Genomic DNA, 15738 nt, shown 5'->3' with positions numbered 1-15738 from the left:
AAACTGATGGAATATAAGGCCTGTGTTCTCAGCACCTTGCTGTATGGCTGTGAAACATGGGTGGTTTACAGCTACCAGGAAAAGAAGCTCAATAATTTCCAACTTCGCTGTCTACGGCGCATTATGGGTACTGTCTTAACTATAACGGATACAAAAAACATTCCAGTAATAGCTGTAAATCAGGAGGTGAAAGGAAGAGAGGAACTTGGTGAAATTACTATCACCAGGAAAACAGTACTGAGAAAACAGATGGAACTGTGGGCTGACGAGTCCCAGGGCCCTGATGGACTTCATCCGAGTGTCTTAAAAGAGGTGGCTAATGAGGTAGCAGATGTGTTGGTGTTAATTTTTCAAAATTCGCTAGATTCTGGAAAGGGTCCATCAGACTGGAAAGTAGCAAATATAACTCCTCTATTCAAGAAGTGAGGGGGTGGGGGGGGTGGTGGTTGGAGACAGAAAACAGGTAACTGTAGGCCAGTTAGCCTGACGTCTGTCGTGGGGAAGGTATTAGAATCGATCATTAAGGAGGGATAGCTGGGCACTTAGAAAAACTCAGGGTAATCGGGAATAGTCAGCATGGTTTTGTGAAAGAGAAATCATGTTTAACCAATTTATTGGAGTTCTTTGAAGAATGAACATGTGCTGTGGATAAAGGGGAGCCCGTTGACATACTGTACTTGGAATTCCAGAAGGCATTTTGACAAGGTGCCACATAAAAGGTTATTGTGTAAAGTAGGAGCTCATGGTGTAGGCGGTAACATATTAACATGGATAGAAGATTCGTGGCTGGCAGAAAACAGAGAGAATGCATAAATGGGTCTTTTTCTGATTGGCAGGATGTGACGAGTGGAGTCCCACAGGGATCTGTGCTGGGGCCTCAACTTTTTACAATTTATATCAATGACTTAGATGAGGGGAGCGATGGCTTGGTAACTAAATTTGCAAATGATACAAAGATAGGTAGGAAAATATGTTGTGAAGAGGACATAAGGAGCTTGCAGACCGATATAGATAGGTTGAGTGAGTGAGCAAAAATCTGACAGATGGAGTATAATGTGGATGTGAATGTGTTGGAGGTGGTTCAGAGGAGGTTTACTAGATTGATATCTGGCTTGAGCGGGTTGTCTTATGGCTGGGCTTATTTTCACTGGAGTTTAGAAGAGTGAGGAGAGACTTGATTGAAGTATCTAAGGTCCGAAACAGTCTTGACAAAGTGAATGTGGAAAGGATGTTTCCTCTTGTGGGTGAGTCCAGAATTAGGAGGCACTGTTTTAAAATTAGGGATCGCCCTTTTAGGATAGAGATGAGGAGAATTTTTTTTTCTCTCAGAGGGTTGTGCGACTTTGGAACTGTCTGCCTCAGAAGGTGGTGGAGGTGGGGTTATTGAATATTTTTAAGGTGGAGGTAGATAGACTCTTCTTAGGCAAGGGAATCAAAGGTTATCAGGGGTAGATGGGAGTGTGGAATTTGAGACACAAACAGATCAGCTATTACCTTATAGAATGGCGGAGCAGGCTCGAGGGGCCAAATGGCCTACTTCTGCTCCTAATTCAAATGTTCCTATGGGTATATTCTGGCAGGACAAAATCACAAATGTGGCAGTTCTCTCAAAGGCAGAGGTCCCAAGTGTGCTAACACTAATCAAACAGAGTCTGCTTCAGTGGATTGGACACGTCCGCAGGTTGGAAGACAGTCACATACCCAAAGACCTTCTGTATGGTGAAATAGCCAGGGTCAGATGACCAGTGGGGAACCCAAAGCCCCGCTTCAAGGATGCTTGCAAGCATGACATGAAGGCCCTAAATGCCAACTATTGCACCCGGCAGTCATGAGCTGGTGAAAGCGGGAAATGGAAAGACATCCTGCGGACTGGTGTGCACTATCACAATGGCCAGTTGCTACAGCAGCTTGGCAACAGGTGCCAACATCAAAAACAACAACTCACAACATCCCTTGACAGTTTCATGTGCGGCACTTGTGGCAGAACCTACCTCTCGAGGATTGGCATTCACAGCCATCAGCAAAGATGCACCAAGAGAAGACACTCCACCTAAATATACTGTTTGCTGCGTATCTATCATCTTTCATAGATGGAAGGATGCCAACCAACAACTAACCATGCCCACATGCAGCAAGACTTGGACAACATTCAGGTTTGGGCTGATAAGTGGCAAGTGACATTCGCGTCACACAAGTTTCAGGTAATGACTATCTCCAACAAGAGAAAATCTCACTATCTCCCCTTGACATTCAACTGCATTACCATTGCTCAATTCCCCACCATCAACATCCTGGAGGTTGCCATTGACCAGAAACTTAACTGGACCAGCAATATAAATACTATGGCTACAAGAGCAGGTCAGAGGCTGGGAATTCTGTGGCGAGTAATTTGGACTCCCCAAAGCCTGTCCACCATCTACAAGGCACATGTCAGAAGTTTCATGGAATACTCCTCACTTGCCTGGATGAGTGCAGCTCCAACACCACTCAAGAGGCTCGACACCATCCAGAGTAAAAGAGCCTGCTTGATCGGAACCCCATCCTTCACCTTAAACATTCACTCCCTCCACCATTGACATACAGTGGAAGCAGTGTGTACCATCTACAAGATGCACTGCAGCAACTTGCCAAGCCTCTTTCGACAGCACCTTCCAAACCCAGAACCTTCACCACCTAGAAGGGCAAGGGCAACAGACACATGGGAACACTACCATCTGCAAGTTCACCTCCAAGTCCCACACAATCCTGACTTGGAACTATATTGTTGTTCCTTCACTGTCACTGGGTGAAAAACCTGGAACTTCCTTCCTAACAGCAGTGTAGGTGCGCCTACACCAGATGGACTGCAGTGGTTCAACAAGGCAGCTCACCATCACCTTCTCAAGGACAATTAGAGATGGGCAACAAATTCTGGCTTTGCCAGCAATGCCCACATCCCATGAAAGAATAAAAAAAAAGATTTACGAGGATGTTGCCAGGAATGGAGAATTTTAGCTATGAAGAAAGATTGTGTAGACTGGAATTGTTTTCTTTGGAACAGAATTGGCTGGGGGAGATTTAATTGAGGTGTATAACATTATGAGGGGCCTAGGTAGAATGAATAGGAAAGAGCTATTTCCTTTAGCAGAGAGATCAATAACCAGGGGGCTGAGATTTAAAGTAATTGGTGGAAGGATTAGAGGGGAGTTGAGGAGTAGTTTTTTCACCCAGGGTGTGTTGGGGGACTGGGCTCAATGCCTGAATGGGTGATAGAGACAGAAAGCCTCATTGCATTTAGAAAATACTTGGATATGGACATGCCGTAATGCACAGGGCTATGGACCAAGAGCTAGAAAGTGGGATTTGACTGGATATCTGTTTTTCAGCCAGCACGGACACTATGAGCTGAATGGTCTTCTTCTGTGCCATGCATTTTCTATGCTCCTATTTCACAATTTTCACTAATCTCTTCTATTAGCCTTGTAAACTCCTCATCAACTACACCTGCAACTTTTAGCAGGATTTTCAATGGTTGACAAGTAGGATGTGCAGATTGTCTAACTTGAAGAGAATTTTTTTTCTCTGATTCTTAACACCTAATGCCATTAATACTTGTCTAACACTCTGAAGAGCAACATCATGTTTTGTTAAGGGGATACAATAATGTTCTCATTGCAGATCAATTGATTTCACAAAAATAATTGCCTTATCATGCTCCCTGTCAAGTTTCTTTTGTGCCTTTTCATAGGTTTACTCAACAGCATAAGTATCTCACTAGAGAGTACATCAATACTCCAGGTTTACTCCAACTATTTCAAATGGAATTACAGCTCTCTTTAGTGACCACAAGGTGTTGTCATCGCCAAACCTAAAACAAGTAGCATATATTCCTTCACCTTGCGTTGATCACTACTTAGTGAAAGACAATGACATTTTAACCAATCTACCCTACTTACCATTGAACTACATGCCCTATCTAATACTGCACAATTAAACAAGTCCACAGCTAATGCATTCATCACAGGATTTAAACTCCTCATAACCACTATAATTTGTTCAAATTTATCATTATCTTCATCCTCTTCCTCAGATCTTCATCATGTGACATTTCAAAAACCCTGCCTCTGGGAAATTCACTGCATAATGATACTTTGAGTCACATCAAAAGCACCTATTAACGTTCCTTTTGGCATTCCTGGGATATCCATTATTTCTGTTCCAATTTTATCTTATGCTGATATAACTGGGTTAGCTATATATGCTTCCATTACAATTCTGTCCGTCTTGAATCATTCTGTTATATTGATTCTTGTATCCAGTACCTGGGCCATTTCAATATCTGCTATCTATCGAGTCTTCTATTCTCTGTGTCACAGCAGAATGTCTCATTTGTTCTATGAAGGCTGAAGGAAATGACTGGTTCACCAGGAATTATTTTTAAGGCAGCAAACATCTGATCCAACAGTCTCCTTCTCAAAGAACTGGATGTTAGTTAGAAACAATTACCTGTCCATATGAGGTACCTTAGCACAGTCTCGTAAGTTAAATGCAAGTACCAATCCAGAGATAGCCAAAATGAACGTTGTCAACCTTTTGTAAAATTTGACCATGATATATTCTTCCATGATATGACCATCCATTTTCCAAAATCTATCAAATTCTGACCAGACCACAATAACATTTAACAGGTCAACTTTCTTGTAGATTTCATCCAGGAATTCGATTAGGAAGTCCAACCCTTCATCATTATCCAACTGACTGGCATGCATCTCAGAAAATACCTTACTTCTGATTTTACTTTGTGCAGAAAGTGACATCACCAAAGCCATACTTTGTTTTCTCTTTGGTAGAGTAGTAACCTGAGCCAGATATCAATCTCATTCTTCCACTAGTCATATGGTCAGACTCTGAGAATATCAGAGGGTATTCGTACCCAAAGAATTTAAAATTGTTTTCTGCCATTTTCCACAATGGCCACTAGGATTTTAGATTTATATCCCCCAAAAAATTGTGCTTTCCAATCTTCACCTTTCAGCAAACATCTTCTGCTACCATGTTAGCAATTAGATAACCAGGCAGTGAAGGATAAAACACTGGAGCTGAATCCTATACACTTACAAACTTTTATTTACAGAGGAAGACATTACATATCATGAACCTCCAACCTTACAATCACAGTTTTAGCCTGTATATATATATATAATATATATGAACACAGGTATGTCCCCAATTAATGCCTACCACCTGAAAACAACTAAACACCCAATTAATACACAATTAAAAAACTGCACCACTAACCTCACTACCCCTCCACTCACGCCAGCCCTTTAATGTGTTTATCAACAATCCCTGTCAACCATGACTCATACTTCACAATTATAGCCTCACCTCAACTCCACACACTTAGCACTGCTGCCAGCCACACATTCATCTCACAGCTTGCACACATTGCCAACTATTCAACCATGGCAGCCACGTCACCCAAACATAAGTACACACATTACATTCACTGATATACTTCCCTCTCTCTTGCAGGACAAAGTGACACATAATAGGTGGCAGCAGCACTAAACAGTGGGGGACAGGCACAGCTGCACATGCTCACCCCATGGAGAAGACGGTGTTGGAAATAATTGGGGAAGCCGTCACTCAGGCAGTGGCCAGTGACATAGCTGAAACCATCGATGATGGTGTGTTCCTGCCTAATTGACTTTCTCACATCCCACTTGAACCTCAGCCCAAAATCTGTTATGATGTACAAGCTGCAGATGGTGTAACCATGCACCTCTTGCTTTCCCCTGCTTCTTTCACCTCAACCCTCCCCTTGTGCTTTTACACTTTCAGGTGCCCAAGCACTGCCACCTGGCCAGCCAGTGATGCAGGAAACCGAAGGCCTAGAGAAAGAACAGACTGAAGAGAAAGAAACATCATCACTCGATCTGACACTCAGAGCCATCAGCTTAGATACAGGCACTGCACAAACTTTAGGGGGTAGTATGTGGTGATTCACCGGGCACAAGTGGGCTGAAGCCAAAGCAGGGGGAAAGGATCGTGTAGGGTCCAATTCCTCATTAGGTGAGGTCACACATGAGGTCTGCTGCTGAGGACTCAGGTGAAGTCTTTGATGGTTTATTTCATGAATTTGGCAAGAGGCCACTGTGGTCTTCCTCATCTGAGAAATGCTAAGGTGGATTTTGGGAATCTGGGATTGTTTTCAGGGGAATCAGAGTCAATTAAGGCACTTACAGGTAGGCTGTCAAGAACATGGATGTGCTGACTGCCTCCTCCCTTCCTCCTTCTCTTCCCCTTCCTCTTCCTCCTCCTGAGGTTGTGGTGACAAGGGCTGTGCCCTCATGTTTGTCAGGCTGTGGAAAATGTAACACATCACCAAGAATCATGATACCTGCTCTGGGGAGTACTAGAGGGCTCCTCCAGAGTGGTCAAGGCAGCAGAACCTTTGCTTTAGGACCCCATTTGTCTGCTTGATGATCTTTCTTGTGGCAGGATGGCTCTCATTACCTGAGTGTTGGCCATGAATGGTTGGGTTACGGAAGGTAGTCACTGGCCAGGAGTAGAGCAGATAGCACTTGTTGGCCAACTGACACTGTCTGGATCGACGTGGCGGCTGCAAGATTATTGGAACAACACATCAGACTGACACAGGATGAACACATCGGGCTGGATTTTCCATCCGGGGCAGGAAACAGGAGTTGGCATTGTTTCTGGGTCCCAAACCCATTACTGGGGAGAAACAGTCACTCTTTGAGATTTTCGCAGACGTGCTTCCTTAATTGGCAAGGAGACAGGTTCGCTGTCCAATTAAGGGTAGCAGGTGGGCTCTCAAGACTGGAGGGCCAGTCAGAGTTTTTCCAGCTTGAGAGGAACAGCAGCCTGCAGGAGAGGGTAAGTAACTAAGAGGTTGAAGGAAAGGGGAACAAAGAAATATGAGTATAGGGTGGGAAAGTGGGAGTAGAACTACTACTCTTATGGAGGATGAACATCAACACATTACTTGTGCCAAACTATTTCCGTGTTGTAATTTCAATGTAATTCCAGAAAATCCAAAAATGTTCACAAATTTCAATTAAAATCTTCAGTGCTTTACAAAGGATAAATAATGGATTATCCTGAATTTTTAAAGTTAGTAAAAGCATCAATATTCAATTCAGCTACAATGTCTTTCACAATGCCAGACTCTTGGTTGCGGAGATCTAAGTAAATACTACTGCAATGGAAGTGAGCTGAGAAGAGTTAGAACGAATCAGCTGAAGTGGGGATGTTGCAAAGTATTCAGCTGCACAGCGCTGGTAGCTCTGGCATGATGGGTGCTGGTTTGGAAGCAAAATGGTATCCACGCTGCTTCTGACCACTTCCATCACAGCCAGCACCAAACACCATTTTGGTGAGGGCATTAGCGCAAGCTTACACCAAAAGTATGCAGAGTAGGTGGATCGTGATGTCAACCAGCGTGCCATGCTGATTTGTTGCCAGCGCTGCCATTTTGAACCCTGCTACTATAGTTAATTCCCTCTCAAACACGCACAGCTGAACATGTGTTCAGGAGCAAAAAGAACCAACCCCCCCACCCCCCACCACCAGTGCTATTTAAAGGCAGCATCATCCAAATTGCAGATTGGTTGCTTATTACTTTCTACTGGCTCTGTTTGAGTTTTTGGAAGTACTGGGTGTTTGGAGGAGTGGGTTAAAATTGGTGAAGTCTGCAGGGAGTGGTTCTGCACATGGAAAAGGTGTCGGTTGTTACTGCAAGGGCTATGGGCACACCACGTGGTACCAGTCATGGGTGCCATAGTAACAATTCCCCTTGGGCTGCAAAATGAGAAGGAGATGGTGTAGAGGCAGAAAAGAAGAAGAGAGGTCTGGCAGCATCTGTGGAGATGGAATCAGAGTGAATGTTTTAGGTCAGTCACCCTTCTTCAGAACTGGCAAATATTAGAAATGTGAAAGGTTTTAAGCAAGTAAAGCGGGGGTGGGCAAGAGATAACAAAGGAGAAGATGTAGATAGGACAAGGTCACAGAGACTAGCCGACCAGAAGGTCATGGAGCAAAGGCAAGCAATATGTTAATGGTGTGTTGAAAGACAAAGCATTAATACAGATAGGGTGTTAACGGACTGAAAACTGAAGAGCCACAAGTACAAACATGAAAAAAAAACAGTGAGTAGGCAAACTGAAAAAACTAAGATAAAATAAAATAAACACAAAAAAAGAAAAAACAACTAAAAATAAAAGTAAAATGGGGGGCCTGTCATGCTCTGAAATTATTGAACTCAATGTTCAGTCCGGCAGGCTGTAGTGTGCCTAATCGGTAAATGAGATTAGGCACACTAAAACCTGCCAGACTGAACATTGAGTTCAATAATTTCAGAGCAAGACTGGCCCCCCATTTTACTTTTATTTTTCGTTATATTTTCTTTTTTTTGTGTTTATTTTATTTTATCTTAGTTAGTTCAGTTTGCCTAGCCACTTTTTTTTCATGTTTGTACTTGCAGCTGTTCAGTTTTCAGTCCGTTAACACCCTATCTGTACTAATGCTTTGTCTTTCAACACACCATTAACATATTGTTAGCCTTTGCTCCAAGACCTTCTGGTCAGTTATTTTCCGTGACCTTGTCCTATCTACACCTTCTCCTTTGTTATCACTTGTCCCACCCCCGCTTTACTTGCTTAAAACCTTTCACTTTTCTAATATTTGCCAGTTCTGAAGAAGGGTCACTGACCTGAAATGTTAACTCTGCTTCTCTCTCCACAGATGCTGCCAGAACTGCTGCGTATTTCCAGCATTTCTTGTTCTTATTTCAGATTTCCAGCATCTGCAGTATTTTGCTTTTATTAAAGAAGAGAGGCTGCTCAAAGAGTGAAGAGGAGAGGGGGTCTTAGCAGGAGGCCTTACCCAGCTAGGGTCTGGTGGGAGCACTTTTCTTATCACCACCTAAGCCAGGAGCAGTGTGTTCGAGATCTGAAATACACTAAGGAACTGCCCACCGAACTTAGAACCAGACCTGAAGCTTCAGATCAGGCCAAGGAGAGCGCTGCCAGTGGCGTGAAGATGACCTTGGCCCTCAGTTTCAACCCATTGGGATACTTACAGAGTGGAACAACTCAGTTCGCCATCCATCACTGAATCCAAGAGCTGACAGAGGCTCTGTAAACCAAGAGAGGGGACTGCATTGTCTTCTCTCTGAACAGAGGAACAGGAGAGCATGCAAGTGGCTTTGCCAGAATAGCAGGCTTCCCCGTGATGCAGGGTGCCATCGACAGCGCAAACGTGGCTTTCTGAGTGCCACATCTCACTACTGAGATGTGTGGTAACCGCTAAGGTTGCCGTTCACACATTGTGCAGTTCCTGTGCGACCACGCCCAGCACATAATGCTGATGAACGTCTGCTATCATGGCAGCATTCACGATGGGCTGAATTTTCGGATCCTGCCGGGGGCTGGAACAGAGGCTGACGGGGTTCGAAAATGCTGGTGCCAGCTGGAATGCCGGTTTCCCTACCCTGTTCCCAGCACAGGTAATTTTTGTCAAGTCAAAGAACAAAGATACTTACAGCACAGGAACAGGCCCTTCGGCCCTCCAAGCCTGCGCCGATCCAGATCCTCTCTCTAAACATGTCGCCTATTTTCTAAGCTTCTGTATCTCTTTTCTTCCTGCCCATTCATGTATCTGTCTAGATACATCTTAAAAGACTCCATCGTGCCCGCATCTACCACCTCCGCTGGCAATGCGTTCCAGGTGCCCACCACCCTCTGCGTAAAGAACTTTCCACGCATATCCCCCCTAAACTTATCCCCTTTCACTTTGAACTCGTGTCCTCTAGTAATTGAAACCCCCACTCTGGGAAAAAGCTTCTTGCTATCCACCCTGTCTATACCTCTCATGATTTTGTACACCTCAATCACGTCCCCCCTCAACCTCCGTCTTTCTAATGAAAATAATCCTAATCTACTCAACCTCTCTTCATAGCTAGCGTCCTCCATACCAGGCAACATCCTGGTGAACCTCCTCTGCACCCTCTCCAAAGCATCCACATCCTTTTGATAATGTGGCGACCAGAACTGTACGCAGTATTCCAAATGTGGCCGAACCAAAGTCCTATACAACTGTAACATGACCTGCCAACTCTTGTACTCAATGCCCCGTCCGATGAAGGAAAGCATGCCGTATGCCTTCTTGACCACTCTATTTACCTGCGTTGCCACCTTCAGGGAACAGTGGACCTGAACACCCAAATCTCTCTCTACATCAATTTTCCCCAGGACTTTTCCATTTACTGTATAGTTCACTCTTGAATTGGATCTTCCAAAATGCATCACCTCGCATTTGCCCTGATTGAACTCCATCTGCCATTTCTCTGCCCAACTCTCCAATCTATCTATATTCTGCTGTATTCTCTGACAGTCCCCTTCACTATCTGCTACTCCACCAATCTTAGTGTCGTCTGCAAACTTGCTAATCAGTCCACCTATACTTTCCTCCAAATCATTAATGTATATCACAAACAACAGTGGTCCCAGCACGGATCCCTGTGGAACACCACTGGTCACACGTCTCCATTTTGAGAAACTCCCTTCTACTGCTACTCTCTGTCTCCTGTTGCCCAGCCAGTTCTTTATCCATCTAGCTAGTACACCTTGGACCCCAAGCGCCTTCACTTTCTCCATCAGCCTGCCATGGGGAACCTTATCAAACGCCTTACTGAAGTCCATGTATATGACATCGACAGCCCTTCCCTCATCAATCAACTTTGTCACTTCCTCAAAGAATTCTATTAAGTTGGTAAGACATGACCTTCCCTGCACAAAACCATGTTGCCTATCACTGATGAGCCCATTTTCTTCCAAATGGGAATAGATCCTATCCCTCAGTATCTTCTCCAGCAGCTTCCCTACCACTGACGTCAGGCTCACCGGTCTATAATTACCTGGATTATCCCTGCTACCCTTCTTAAACAAGGGGACAACATTAGCAATTCTCCAGTCCTCCGGGACCTCACCCGTGTTTAAGGATGCTGCAAAGATATCTGTTAAGGCCCCAGCTATTTCCTCTCTCGCTTCCCTCAGTAACCTGGGATAGATCCCATCCGGACCTGGGGACTTGTCCACCTTAATGCCCTTTAGAATACCAGTCGGTTGCAGGGCCGGCAGGGCTACCTGCTGCAGTGAGTTGGGCAGCCAATTAGACTCATTAAGAAATAAAAGCAGAAAATGCTGGAAATACTCAACAGGTCTGGCAGCATCTGTGGAGAGAGAAACAGTTAACGTTTCAGGTCAATGGCCCTTCATCAAAACTGGGAAAAGTTAGAAATCGAATAGGTTTTAAGTAGGTCAAATCGGGGAGGGATGGAAAAAGAACAAAAGGGAAGGTATCTGCTAGAACAGAAGACAGGAGACACTAAGTGACAAAAGAGTTAGTGGGGCAGTGCCAAAGGGACTAATAATGGGACAAGTAAAGAGACAAAAGACGTGTCCATGGCAGAATAATTAACAGCTTCTGTTTGAAAGCAAAACAAAAGAAAACAAAATTAAGACTAAAACATGCAAAGAAAAGGAAACAAAATGGGGCAGAGGTTACGGTCTGAAATTGTTGAACTCAGTGTTGAGTCCAAAAGGCTGTAAAGTGCATAATTGAAAGATGAGGTGATGTTCCCCGAACTTGCGTTCAGCTTCATTGGATCACTGCAGTTGGCCGAGGACAGAGGGGTCAGCATGAGAGCAAGATGGGGAATTAAAATGGCAGGTGTTCTGTTTCTCTTTCTTGTCACAAACACACCAATTACAAAAATCCAACCCAGCTAACTACCACCCTAATTCAACCCAGCCAACTACCACCCTATCAGTCTACATAAGACCTTAACATAAGAAATAGGAGCAGGAGTAGGCCATTCAGCCCCTCATGCCTGCCCCGCCATTCAATAAAATCATGGCTGATCTGCCCTAGACCTCAACTCCTCTTTCGTGCCAGCTCCTCATAGCCCTCAACTCCCCGATATTTCAAAAATCTATCTACCTGCTCTTTAAATACCTTCAGTAATCTCGTCTCCACAACTCTACGGAGAATTCCAGACAAGTCTACTTCTGATCATAAACAAAGTGATGGAGGGGTCATCAACAGTTCTATCAAGCGGCACTTGCTCAGCAATAACCTGCTCACTGATGCTCAGTTTGGGTTCCACCAGGGCCATTCAGCTCCTGACCTCATTACAGCCTTTGTCCAAACGTGGACAAAAGAGCTGAACTCGAGGTGAGAGTGACTGCCCTTGACATCAAGGCCGCATTTGACCGAGTATGGCATCAAGGAGCCCTAGCAACACTAGAGTCAATGGGAATCAGGAAGAAAGTTCTCCACTGGTTGGAGTCATACTTAGCACAAAGGAAGATGGCTGTGGTTGTTGGAGGTCAATCATCTGAGCTCCAGGACGTCACTGCAGGAGTTCCACAGGGTAGTGTCCTAGGCCCAACCATCTTCAGCTGCTTCATCAATGACCTTCCCTCATCATAAGTTTGGAAGTGGGGATGTTCGCTGATGATTGCACAATATTCAGCACCACTCACGACTCCTCAGATACTGAAGCAACCAGTGTCCAGATGCAGCAAGACCTGGAAAATATCCAGACTTGAGCTGATAAGTGGCAAGTAACATTCGCGCCATACAATTGCCAGGCAATGACCATTTCAAACAAGAGAGAATCTAAGCATCTCGCTTGATGTTCAATGGCAAATACCATCACTGAATCCCCCACTATCAACATCCTGGGGGTTACCATTGACCAGAAACTTAACTAGAGCAGCCATATAAATACTGTGGCTACAAGAGCAGGTCAGAGGCTTGGAATTCTGCGGCGAGTAACCCAACTCCTGCCTCCCCAATGTCTGTCCATCATCTACAAGGCACAAGTTGTGATGGAATAGTCTCCACTTGCCTGGATGGATGCAGCTCCAATAACACTCAGGAAGCTCGACACCATCCAGGACAAAGCAGCCCGCTTGATTGGCACTCCATCCACCATCTTCAACATTCACTCCCTTCACCACTGACGCACAGTGGCAGCAGTGTGTACCATCTACAAGATGCACTGCAGCAACTCGCCAAGGCTCCTTCGACAGCACCTTCCAAACCTGCGACCTCTGCCACTTAGGACAAGGACAGCAGATGCATGGGAACACCACCACCTGCAAGTTCCTCTCCAAGCCACACACCATCCTGACTTGGAACTATATCACTGTTCCTTCACTGTCGTTGGTTCAAAATCTAGAACTCCCTTCCTAACAGAACTGTGGATGTACCTACCCCACATGGACTGCAGTGGTTCAAGAAGGCAGCTCACCACCACCTTCTTAAAGGCAATTGGGGATAGGCAATAAATGCTGGCCTAGCCAGCGACACCCACATCCCATGAACTGATAAAAAAAACGCAGACAAGATTGGTGAATCTTAAAGGTGGGTTCTTTACTTGAAGATGCTAACTTACATATGGCAATACTAGGAAGGTAGGGTAGCATGTCTTATCTCTGGAGCTGCTTCCAACAACAATCTCGAGATCACATGGGGCTGTACATCACATCTTGGCTGGTGATGGACAGCTGTTTTAGATACACCCCTTAAAGTAATACCACAACAGCAGGCCACTGGAAGCTCGGGGTCATGCTTGTAGACTGCCCTGTCAGCAACACAGTCACCCAATCTGCATTTGGATTCCCCAGTGTATACCAGATGACATTGTGAGCAGCAAGTACTGTATACTAATTTGAGAGAAGTATATGTAAATCGCTGTTTCACCTTGAAGGAGTGTTTGGGCCCTTGGTCGGTGAGGAGAGAGGAGGTAAAAGGGCAGGTGTTGCATGTCCAGTGGTTGCATAGAAAGGTGCCGTGGGAAGGGGACGAGGTGTCGGGGGTGATTGAGGGAACGGTTCCTTCGGAATGAAGAAAGGGGAGGGGAAGATCTGTTTGGTGGTGGCACACACTGAAGGTGATGGAAATGATGAGGAATGATCCGTTGAATACGGAGGCAGGCGAGGTGGAATGTCAGAATAGGGGTGCCCCATCATGGTTCTGGGAGGGAGGGAAAAGTGTGAGAGCTGAAAAGACTTGCTAATCACAGTTAAAGGAGGCTGACTGGGATTTTCCAGTCGGCCTCCAGTTTCCTGACCCATCAGGGTGCAGTTTAACTACCTGGAGGCAGGCGCCCAGCAGCAGGCTGAGGGGCTAGTGCTTCAGGCAGGCCTAGAGGCTCCCCCTACCTGCCTGGGTGCACGTGCAGCCAAAGGCTGCCACAGTGGTAGCCTGGCTGCTGTAGCTGTTTTTTATTTAAATTTTTTAAGAAGTTGGTGACAGTATCTAACCTATTCTTCAAGCTTGACATGGTCTGTACTTCAATCAATAACTCTGGCAGTCTTTTCTACAACTTCACAATCCAGTGTAAAAAAAACCTCTTGATTACTGCCTTTGCATTTAATTCATGCCCATGATCAGACACAAAGGCCCTGAACTTCCACATATTTTGCGGGCTAATAATGTTAAATATGGAGTGGGAAAGGGCAGAACCGATTATGCTTGGCCCTTGCCCTCTTTCTGCTTCACTGAAATTTATGGGGCATTTAAGGTCATGCCCTAATAAGCCAAATCATAAATGGACTGGCAAATGCAAACATTGGAATTCTGTTGCATAATATCATTCTCACATAGGTGCCTCAGCATCACTAGGCACAAAATCCCCAGTATATCCCTGGTGTCCAGGTTTGGCAGGATGTTGGAGGCAGATTAAATCCAAAAGGCTGGGGGATGGTGGGGTGGTGCAGTTTCTACTGCAGTACAAAACAGCCAATGAAATAATTGGGCAACATTTTAGTTCTTTGGTTCAGCCCATAAATGCTGAGACTGGGCTACATTGTGACATAACAGGTACCATAGTTGCCTACTAATGGCACAGGTTGCCACCACCACAGTTCTAATGATGAAAAATGGAATTGGTTCAGGGATATACGTCACCAGTAGCCAGAGGTCTCACTCTGTCAGATACAATGTTAAGTCTGGATACAGAGTTTATCAGCCTTCTAAGGATGGGCAGGGTGGCAGGGGGGCCCAAAGAATTGCGAGGGTGGAGTGCCCGTCACTACCCGACGCCGTTCAATTTAGTCAGGGGCGGGGGAATGATGACCTTCCCACCCATAAGCCAACTGAGGCCCTAAGTGGCCAATTATTGCCCACTTAAGGGACTCAACCCGCAGCCGCTGGCACTTTACCAGCAGCGGGGCTGGGGGTGGGGGGGGTGGGAATGCCCTCCACCATGTTGGGAAGTTGCCCAATAAAAGCAGGCGGCCTCTGTGTGGGCTGGTGGTGGTGGAGGGGTGGGGGGGGCACCCCCTGCTTGGGCAATCGGTGACCCACGGAGGGCCCCCAGTGGCAAAGGCCCCCCCATGCCAACAACAACCTACCACCCCCCTCCCCCCCCACCGCCCATTCCTCGCCGGGGCCTGCCTGAATGGCTCCAGCTAGCCCGCCCCACTTACCCATTCTTGGAGGCTCTAGCGCTGCTTCTGACCTTGGGCCTCCTGCAGTACCACCACTCCCAGTGGCATTACAGGGACGCTGAGCTGTCAGCCCTCTGATTGGTCGACAGCTCCTAGAGGTGAGTAACCTGTCCTTAAAGGGACAAAGACCCTGGCGCCTGGCAGTTAATTGCCAGGTAACCTGTCCTTAAAGGGATGGGGACCCCAGTGCTGGGCAGTTAGTGGGTAACCT

At 45.7% G+C, this 15738-nt stretch overlaps 1 protein-coding gene across 1 annotated transcript in view; it reads right to left on the bottom strand.

Moving 5' to 3' along the window:
- The window catches only part of pou6f2 (POU class 6 homeobox 2), an 812705-nt gene that overhangs the window by 438660 nt on the left and 358307 nt on the right, over positions 1-15738 (bottom strand). The window lies entirely within an intron of this gene.

The sequence above is a fragment of the Heterodontus francisci genome, chromosome 5, assembly GCF_036365525.1.
Source record: "Heterodontus francisci isolate sHetFra1 chromosome 5, sHetFra1.hap1, whole genome shotgun sequence".
Classification (NCBI taxonomy): Eukaryota; Metazoa; Chordata; class Chondrichthyes; order Heterodontiformes; family Heterodontidae; genus Heterodontus; species Heterodontus francisci.
Note: the sequence above shows the minus strand (reverse complement) of the source record. Positions and strands in the feature narration are given on the sequence as shown.